The 10400-nt window shown below is 46.6% G+C and overlaps 1 long non-coding RNA gene across 1 annotated transcript in view; it reads right to left on the bottom strand.

Annotated features, from left to right (window-relative positions):
* Nucleotides 1-1714: 1714 nt before the first annotated feature.
* LOC144830462 (uncharacterized) overlaps nucleotides 1715-10400 on the bottom strand; it is a 247148-nt gene continuing 238462 nt past the window's right edge. Inside the window, exon 3 of the long non-coding RNA XR_013610957.1 lies at nucleotides 1715-1827. This is a non-coding gene — a long non-coding RNA (uncharacterized LOC144830462). The remainder of the gene's footprint in view (nucleotides 1828-10400) is intronic.

Genomic DNA, 10400 nt, shown 5'->3' with positions numbered 1-10400 from the left:
AGCTATGGGGAAGTGGGATGCGGAACAACAAAAATGGTAAAATGAAATAATTGAGGGAACTAGGTTGTACCCTACATTGACAATGAACCTCGGAAGAAGAAGACAGATGATAAAATAGAGAGAACAGACGGCTCAGGCAAAGATAGTGATGACTTTCTGGATGTGTTACTGTCAGCCCGCCCACCACCTTATAACATGACCCAATCTGGAGTGTTGCTTTCACCGGTGGGGACTCAGTGACCGCCACCGCCACCACCCCAGTGAATACAACTCAGAACTGTATGGGAGAAAATTCAGGAATTTGTGCCTGTTAACTCCTCTGTATCTAATGACCCAGACGTAATAACTGTTCTTGTTACTATTGGTCCTGCAATTCCCGTATATAAACCTGAGTCATCCTGGACCTGCTTTAACAGTTCCTAATGGAGTAAACACTTCAACTACTGTTCCTGTTGTCCCTGGATGGGGGAGAACAGGAAGAACTCCTTTGGTCCCCCATAAGGTAACTCGACCATATGTCACTCCTGTACCCATGAATAAGACAGGATTCACCCCTGTAGCAGAACCCGCTCGGAGGTCAAAAAGTTACCACTTGTCTTTTTGGATTTTACCTCAGTGTGGGGCAGATGTAGCAACATCGATGTTTGCGATTCTCAAATAGCGATTTTTTGAGAATCTCTATTTGAGAATTGCAAAATGGGATGTATGTAGAAAATCGCAATTTTTTAGCGATATATTAATATTCCTTAATTGCGATTTTCCCATTCATTTCTATGGGCCAGGAGGCCCATAGGAAAGAATGGGAAGTTATTCTCAATTTGCGATTCGCAATTTGCCAATCGCAAATTGAGAATAATTTCAAGGGTGTCTTAAGGACACCCTGCTGCACCCCTGAAATTTACATGTGTGTGCATATGGCGCACATACATGCCCTAAGGGCATGTATGAGCGCCACATGGCACCTTTACAAATGCCAAAAAGTGCATTTGTAAAAGAAATCGCAAATTACCACCAACTATAAATTAGCGGTAATTTGCGATTTCTTAGTGTGAAATCGCAAAACTTGATTGCTTCTTACATAGCATTTAAGGAATTGCTTTTTGCGATTCCTTAAATGCTTGCGCAAAATTAAGGAATCGCAAATTTTGCGATTCCTTAATTTTGCAATGCGATTTTCTTCATACATCGCATTTGCCGCTTTTTTTGACGCAAACGCTGCTTTTTTGCGAATCGCAGCTTTTGCGACAAAAAAAACGGATGATACATCTGCCCCTGTATCTCAAGCAATAGTCCCCGGGATGGGATAAAATCCAGTAACTCTGGAGTCCAAAATTGTGTTAATTCACGTGAGTTGGATGATTTAAGTAGGTTTTTCAATAGGTCCACATGAGAATGTGAGGGTTCAGAATTGAACAGGGAACTCCAGTCTACAGGGGGAAACTGCAGTGGATGTGGTCATATTAAAAATTGAATTGGGATGAGATGATATTAGGAAATCTTGATCTTTCTTGCTTATATACCTATCAAGAAAATGATGTCACTAGGCATGCAGGACAAGCTCATAAAAAGTTGCCTGATTTAGCTCAAGTGTATGAAGACTCCACTCACCTGAAGACTCGGAAACAGTAGGAGAAAATACAGTCCTCCTAATCCCTCCAAGGAATAATCCTCAGCACGAAACACAACTATTGCCAATAGTTGTGCCCAAGCGGAATAGGGGTAAGAATATGGAAGGGATGAAAAGGGAAGAGAAAATGCACTTCCAAGCACGAATCACAGAATATACGCTCTTCAAGTGGTCGTCCCTATTCTCCCCGGAACAGGCACCTTAAAAGGAAAAAACAGGTACACTATTAGAAGGACATGGAGACAATCGCAACCAACATGCTACCCCCTTTTCCCCCTCTGAACAATTTACTTAAGGTTTTCAGGGCAGGTATCCTGACAAGTTATACACAGCGAGTGAAAGGCCAAAAGATGAAGAGGGAAAAGGTTGTATTCAATGGTTCCCCATCCTGGGGGATAGCTCATGGTCTGCGCACAGTTTTAGATCCTTTTTCTGGGAAGTGCTATTTCCTTCATAGCACTCAGTGTCTTGCAATAATTTCTTTCTTTTCTTTAAGCAAAAGGTATGAGCCACAGGCTCAATGCACTGACCTGATGAATAATGCCTGTTTCTTTCTCTTGCAACTAACGTGAGAATCCGGGGGAAGAACTGCTGAGATCCAATGGGGTTCAAATGGCGATGGCTGGAGTCATCCGAAGTGCAGGTAGGTAAAAGCAAATGCAGGGAGCAATATTTCCAGGCTAGTAATGGAGGTGGGGGGAATACAGAAGTGGGAGATTGATAGCAAGGTAAATAGGGATTGGGAAGTTCGAACTGCCAGACATGACCCAGCAGAAACGCTCGGAACAAGGAGACAAATTACCAAATTATGAGGAGCACAGACACTCTTGTACAAGCTTCTATGCAGGACGCAGCTCTTAAAGGGGCCGCGGCCAAATCATGCATGCATACGTTGTCTTGTGATGTCTAGAGCGCAATCCCAGTTACTGGGGGAGCAGTCATGGCAGCAGCAGCGGTAGTGAGGTACGGCTCGTAATACAAGAGAAAAGAGTGGTGGGGTGGCCTAGGGGATAATGGGGCATAGAGCCTCTCCTTCGATTGGCAGAGTGCCTATGAACCGTGCAGCACACTGGTGCAGATCGCGCGTTGCCCGACAGTGTGTATGATGTAGACTTAAGTATGATTAAATTCTTATTGTGTATGTTTTGATGAAAGTGATGTAACTAGTAAGAGAACTTCAGGGATCAAAATGCAAATCAGGGAGTTAATTCATTAGTAGCATCTGGAAATAAAGTAAATTGGATAAGTGTGAAGGCAGATCTGTTAGAAAAGCATAAGTTCCAAACCTACTCCTCTTGGGGAAAAGAATCTAAGTTGTAGGACATGCAAATAAACAAATGGCAAACCCTGTACCACAAGAAGTGCCTGTTAGAATAGGGGCCTTTGAAGAAAGCCATCAGTTTGTGATGTGTGATTCTAGTCCTGTGAATCTTTTGGGATGCGATTTACTGTGCACTCTAAATTGCATTATTTATTGCACATCAAAAGGTGTAGAGTTCCAGACCCATGACGAGGGTGTTGATTTCAAATTGGTGAGTAAAGGGGCAGACATTGGACTGTACCCTTGGATGACGACTGATGATGTGCCACTGGATCTCAGCGATACAGTGAAACCTGAAATCTAGGACTTCTCAAGAAAGGACATAGGTCTCATAAAGGGAGTTCAGCCTGTCCGTATAAATGTTAAACCTAATGCTGAATATCTAAGAACTCCTCTGTGCAATATGACTACCGAAATGATAGCTGGGGTTACCCAGTGATTGAGTCCATGATACAGCAAGGCATTTTGAAGGAGATAATGGGGAGTCCATGTAACTCACCCATCATGGGCCTGCAGAAACCTAGTGGAAAGTACTGCATCATGTAGGACCTAAGAAAGATTAATAACATTGTTCCCTGTTGTCCTGTGGCGCCAAATCTAGGTGTCATTTTATTTCAGATTCCACGTTAGGCTGAGTGGTTTACTGTGATCGATTTGTGACAAGCTTTCTTATCTATACCACTGCATGGGGCAGTAAATACCTTTTCGCCTTTTGGTTCCAGAACCATGTTTTGGTATGGTGTAGAGTTCCACAAGGGTATACAGAGAGTCCTTCAATCTTTATTCAAATACTTAAGAAGAACCTTGAGTCCCTGGTAATGCCCTGTAACTCTGCCTTGGTTCAGTACACTGACAACCTGTTAGTAGCATCAGATACCTAGGAAGCTTGTAGACACTTGGCTGCCTGCCGTGTACTATCCCAGAGGATACTGAGGATTCTAGTCTGAGTGCAGTGAAGATGAACAATCAATGCTCAGGAGATCAAAAAGAGACAGAGTACCTTGTCAGAGGTACTCCACCCTGGGGTGGACATACTTTGCGGCAAATGACAGCAATAGCAGATCTTGTGGTGTGGACGATAGTACTGAGATACCAGTTGAACCTCTGTACATCTGAGTTTGTCACTGAACGTTGCTTTGAATTTGCTTCTACCATTAAATGAACTAACGCGAGCTGCAATTGGCATGGTCTTTGAACTGAGCTTTGATCTTTATTTTCATTAGAGACAATTAAATAAACGTTGTTTAAAAATAATTAACCACTTGGATGCTAAGGTGTTTTATGGCTTTGCATGTAATTTCCATTGAAGTCAATGGAAACTCCATGACGAGCTGGGCTCGTCATGAGCGTCGAAGGGGTTAAGAAGATTCCCTAGGCCAGAGGCTGCAGAAGTAAGGTGGAACATGGAGAAGGAGGGTGTCATTGAGAAGAGGATGGAGTAGGTAAGGGAAGATTCACAAGGACTTTGAAAATAACACTATAATACAATCCATGGGCTTGGTTTTGCCGCTTGCACAAGTAGAAACGTGCAGAAAAAATGTAATTGTTACTATTTTCTGATTCTAATCATGTCATGGAAACTAGACTTCATAATAGACGTAGGTTTATATAAGCAGGTATATTAGTAGTTATCACTGTAGGACAAATTGTTTTAGTTTTAGGATTATAGTCACCTAGACTTCAAAAATCAGTTTAACCTAAATCTAAGACTACTCCTAAAACTTGGATTCCCACATACACTTAGCCTAAGGGGACTACATGTAGATTCATCAAGAGGAGATTTCTCCTCAAACACCTATTTTAATTTTCTTTATGAATATGGTGATACCATGGACGTTAATGACTGCTATGTGTGTATGCAGTTACCTGCCTCAGATGCATAAGGGCTTACCTATCACCAAATTCCTATTACATATGGTATTACGTGTATCCTTTTATTGAGTCTTTTATATGGACAAGGTCATTTCCAGTATTAATTCTTGAAGTATGATTTAATCTTTTTTAGTCCCCAAGTTTAAACATTTGAATTCCCACCCCAGTGCTAAAGAGACGGATACAGCTGATTGTTTCTTTAATCCAACAGCAACATTAGATACTGTTTATGCTAATAGGTATAATTTGACTTGTTCCTTAATTGAGGTTGAAAATACATTTCCAGATTCAGTGGGGGACAGGTGTAGCACGATGGATGCACCATGGAGAACAGGGAAGAAACAGAACAATTAATGAAGAATTAGAACATCAAGAGTCAGAAGTAAATCTGTAGTTCACACTAAATTCATGGGAAGGAGTGATTGTGATCACATTTTTGAATATGGAGGAAATTGGCCTTTACTCATAGGAGGCCAGGAACCTGTTATTCCTTGAGTCTTATATGTTTGTGGGGAGCGCAAGGGTGGATTGGCACATATTATTTGGCTAAAGTCTTCCCAAAGATGTGTCATGTAGAACACCTGTATGATCCAGTGCGGGGATCACAAGTCAGAACAAAATGGAGCAGAAGTGTTCCTGAAATAGTTGGAGATATATTTGGTGTAATGATCCCTTTTGTTGGAGTGGTTTTGAATGATCTCAAAATTAGAAAGCTATCCATTGCAGTTGATACATTAGCTACTAGTACAGAAAATTCATTTTTTTGCATAGGATACTGAAATGATAGCTATAAAGTCTATGTTGATGCAGAACTGCCTTGTGTTGGTCATCCCTCTCGCAAAAGAGGGCAGAGTCTATAGGAAGTTGAAGGTACAGCAATGCTGTACTTATATTACTGATAAAAATGAGGAGGTGACAAAATACATTAAGAACATTAGGTACTTAAAAGGGACTTTGTGGAGTTGGAAGCGACAGGTGCTTGGGAGGCGATTGGAAATGGGTTTGCGGCAGCAGTCAAATGGTTTGGAAACTTGGGAAGTGGGATATTGAGACCCCTTTTAATCATTGCCATTTGTTTGTTCATAATCTTTAAGGGGTACAAGTGTGGTAAAACAAAACACTAAAGAGCAGAATAAAAGAGAATAAGAAGAAAGAGAAAGGATGTGTGTTAGAAGGTGGTTCTCACCATCTGAGCCGCCGGGATGTTTTGCTTTTTGAACACCTAATTTTTGTGCTTTTACTGTGGTAGAGCGACATAATTTGGCACTCACCAACAGTGAACTCATGAGGAAACAGACTGCATGTGGATTGCACCAGTGTCCCCCTTGTGAGAGAAGGCCACTGCGCAGCAGCCGGGGTAAGGGGCACTGGACTGGTTACATGTAGACACATGTGTACATGCATGTGCACACGTGTAGGGGCTGCGCCGGGAGATTCCTGTTGTGCGCAGCCCAGGAGGAGGTACAGATAGAATGGTGTGGCAGGAATGATGCAGAGTTGGGTGGTGACATGGAATAGGCTTTATAATGTGGGAAGACACATGAAAGGGAAAGTCAGTGTGCTTTACTGTTTGCACTGAAGGAACACTCCATTACTCTCCTATGAAGATGGGGACCGCATGGGTTAGTTTCACTTCCCTAGAGCCTACCAATTCCATTCATGCACCAAAGTACACTGTAAGTTGTGTAAAAATAAGTATTCTGCTGAGTCCAAAGACATATCTGTACTGCTTATGGGTCATCCAGAAATGTCATAATCCTCTGACTCAGCTCATAACCAGAGCCTGGCTGGGTGTGAGCCTGCCAGGCTGGATTAATTATCTTACTCCCCAAACTGTAGCATCAGAGGCCTGGCCCTTCACTGCAAGTATTCCAAGGGCGAAGGTCTCCTCTCCAACAGGGAGATATAAGGGTGGAGCTGCTGGTTATCCATCAGCAGCTGTCACCCGGTGCCAGGTACCAGGTCTGCTTGGGACCATGAAGCCAGCAAGGGAGAAAGGGGGCTTTTCAGAGACCATGTGGCATGAGACCCCTGGACAATGCCATTTTGAACCATCCCAGAGGCCTGTGCAGGAAGGAGGGAGCAGAGGCAGAGAGGTGATGTGTCGCTGCAGGATAGGGCAGAAGAGCCTTCCTGCCAGCCCCCTCCAAATTCTTTTAAAAGGTCTTGCACAGGAAGAGGCGCTCTCTCGGGGTGTGGTCTGCTGAGGAAGACTGGTGCTGGAACCTGGCACCATGGGCAGTTGAAAGGAGGAACCCCCTGACTGTCCCAGGACCCTGGATCGCGCCTGTGGGGAAGTCCAGGACCAGTGAGGATAAGCCTGGGCCTCTGCGCAAGGAGAGGAGAGGCCTAGGAGGAGAGCCAAGTGAAAGGCTGAAGATAACTCCCTGCTGAGTTCACCCTCTATGAGGCCAGGAGGGCAAAGTAAAGTGTTCCTGATGGCTAAGGCAAGAAGAGGCCAAAATGGTCAAAATCGGCCGCCTGGATGCCGAGATACGGCCCCCCAGAAGGTAGGCAAACTTTGACCTCCAATGGGACAGACGACGAAGCGCGTGGGGCCCCTGGGTAGGTCAGGTCCCGGGGGCTGCCCCCAGAAGAAGAAAAAGTCCTCCGGGCGTGCCAGGAGCCCACCCTGGCCCCCGACGACAATGGAGGGCGGGGAGCACAGTCGCGCACCCCGCAAATACATCTCTGGGGCCCGGGATCTCAACTCAGGGCCTCGAATCCAAGAAGAAGCCAGGGAGCGCCCTTGCGCCACCCGAGAAGATATCTCTGGGGCCTGGGATCCCAACTCGGGGTCCGAAGCCCAGAAGACAAGCCAGGGTGTGCCGTAGAGCCCCCCGCAAAGATTGCACTGGAGCCCAGGACACCAGAGGGGGGAGTGCCGCCACAGGAGGAAGGTGGGGGAGGGCCATCGCACTCCCCCGAGGTCCCGCTGGACCAACAGCAGCCTCTGTGTCTGCCCGCAGGAGCGGGCAGACCTAAATTGAAGTGCCGGCTCCCGTGGCAGCAGTCGAGGGTGCTGGGCAGTCGGGGAGCCGGCGGGAGCCGGCGGGGTGGGTTCCCGAAGTGGCTCTCCAACAAGCCTGGAATGCTGGGTGCCCGAGTGGAACGGGGCCCCAAGATAAGCAGCAGGAGCGGCCGAGGGTGGGCTCCCCAAGCTGCTAGAAGCTCACCTGTCAGGAAGGGGTCCGGGCCCTTGAGGAACAGATGAGACGTGAGGCCAAGGCAGCGCGGCTCTCCCTAGAGCAGCGGAGGAGCCGCTGCTCTAAAATTCACGTGACTAAGGAAAAGCGCCCCATAATGCCTATCGGGCAGGTGGAAGCCTGCAGGAAAACCTGCGTTTACGGCATGTGATGGCCCCAGGAGTATAGGGCCACCGCTGTTGGTGTGCAAAGGTGCAAGGGGAGCTGCAGGAGCAACACAGTCTCCCCCGGCATGAAGATGTGAAGTCCCTCTCTAAGTCTCTGGGGCACTTGCAGGAAACAACCCCTCCAGCATTCAGCTATACTTCCAAAGCAACCTGTGGCTGGAACTTTTTTTCTTCCCCTGGGTGTGTGTATTTGGGACTGCACTAAGTTGTGAAAGGCTGAACTGGGGACGTCTGGAGAAGGGCACCCCCTGGAGGTGAAGAGGTGCAATTGCACGAGAGGTGCATTTACCCAATGTTATTTCTTTTGAGGGACTGTAATTCACGGTATAAGGTGAAGTTATAAGCAAAGTGGGGTTTTGTTGCTAGACATTCCTGCTAGGGTGTCTGGCTGTAAATGCTTAATTCTCTGATTGTAATGGTGATGCCTTTTAGGGGCTTTAATTGCAATGCATTATAACTGTTATCAGCTATGATAAGTACTGTCATTTTAAGTGATGCCTAAACATGTATTCTTGCTGCTGCATTAGGTGAAGAACTACCCAGACTGTTAGCCACTAAGATGTAGAGGTGTATGCTGTATGGTCAGTATGAGATACTGGGTTATGTGTCACCATGGCAGGTGTGCCCATTTTAAATGCTTGTTGCGATAATGGGTTGGGTCGCAACTGGGATGGTGACAGTGGGCCAGGCCCACACTCCCGGTTATGGTCAACCTACTGCATTTGGGGGCAAGATGATGTGCATACATGTCAGTGGTGGTACTAGACCTCACCCCCCCTGTGGGAGGGGTGGGTATGTTGAACAAGCTACTTACCTTCGGTAACGATATATCTGTAAGAACCATAGGTTAGTTATAGATTCCTTACCTTAGAATTACCCCCAGGCGTCAGACTGGATCCGGAAAGTTTTTCGTCAGCAGTACCCCTGCACATTGAAAGGTGGCGTTAGTCGGCGGCAGCTACATGGACGCCGCATAGTGCGCTGACGTCAGTCCTGTACATGACTTTCCAAGCCATGCAAGACACTGACCACTGGTGCACAAAACTAGGGCCCTAAAAGGAAGTCTTTAACCCTAGAAATCAGTTCGCAGAACGGGGAGGATGGGTGGGGCGGTAAGGAATCTATAACTAACCTAGGTTTCTTACAGATATATCGTAACCGACGGTAAGTAGCTTGTTCATCTGAAAGAAAAAGTTAGCTATAGATTCATTACCTTAGAATAGGTATCCCAGCAATATCAACCCCGGAGGTGGGTCTGCAAACTATGTTCACAACAGAAAGTCCTGGAGAACTGAACGGCCAAAGATGCCGTCTCTCTGAACTTGGCTGTCCAGGCAGTAGTGTTTAGTGAACGTGTGCAACGATGCCCACGTAGCTGCCTGACAGATGTCATTTAGGGGGACTCCTCGTCCCAAAGCAGTAGTAGCTGCCGTCTCTCTGGTGGAATGGGCGCGCAGCCCCACTGGAGGCTCCTTCTTTGCCAAAGAATAGTAGTCTTTGATGCACAGAATGACCCACCTGGAGATGGTCCATTTGTGCATGGCCCGACCTATCTTAGCGCCTACGTAACCAACAAAGAGCTGGTCATCCACGCTGAATTGTTTGGAGCAATCTAAGTAGAAGGAGAGCGCACGTTTTGGATCCAGACGGTGGAGCCTCTCTTCCTCCTTCGGAGGATGCAGAGGCAGAAAGCAGGTGGGCAAAGTGATAGTTTGGCCAATGTGGAAAGAAGTAACCACCTTGGGAAGAAAGGAAGGTCTAGTTCTAAGTACAACTTTCACGCAAGGAGGTGGAGGCTGGACAGGTTCGGGTGGAGGCCGTCCGTGCAGTTGTGACAGAAGATCCTCCCGAAGAGGCAGTTGGATTGGAGGATCGATGGCCATGTTGAGCAGCTCAGGATACCAGACTCTTCGTGCCCAATCCGGAGCCACAAGAATGACTTGAGCCCGGTCGCCCTTGATCTTCTTCAGCACACTGGGCAACAGTGGTATAGGCGGAAAGGCATATAGAAGACCGCAACTCCACTTGCGGCGAAAAGTGTCGCCTAGCGAGTGCTGCCTTGGAAAATCCAACGCGCAGAATGGCTGACATTGCACATACTCTTCGGTGGCGAATAGATGTAACCAAGGCTCTCCCCACTGTTGAAAGAGCCCTTGCATCACCTGCCATTCGTGATCCATCATGCACCTGCGGCTGAGTTCGTCCGC

This window comes from Lissotriton helveticus, chromosome 1_1 (assembly GCF_964261635.1).
Source record: "Lissotriton helveticus chromosome 1_1, aLisHel1.1, whole genome shotgun sequence".
Lineage (NCBI taxonomy): Eukaryota > Metazoa > Chordata > Amphibia > Caudata > Salamandridae > Lissotriton > Lissotriton helveticus.
This window is presented reverse-complemented; position numbering and strand designations above follow the sequence as displayed.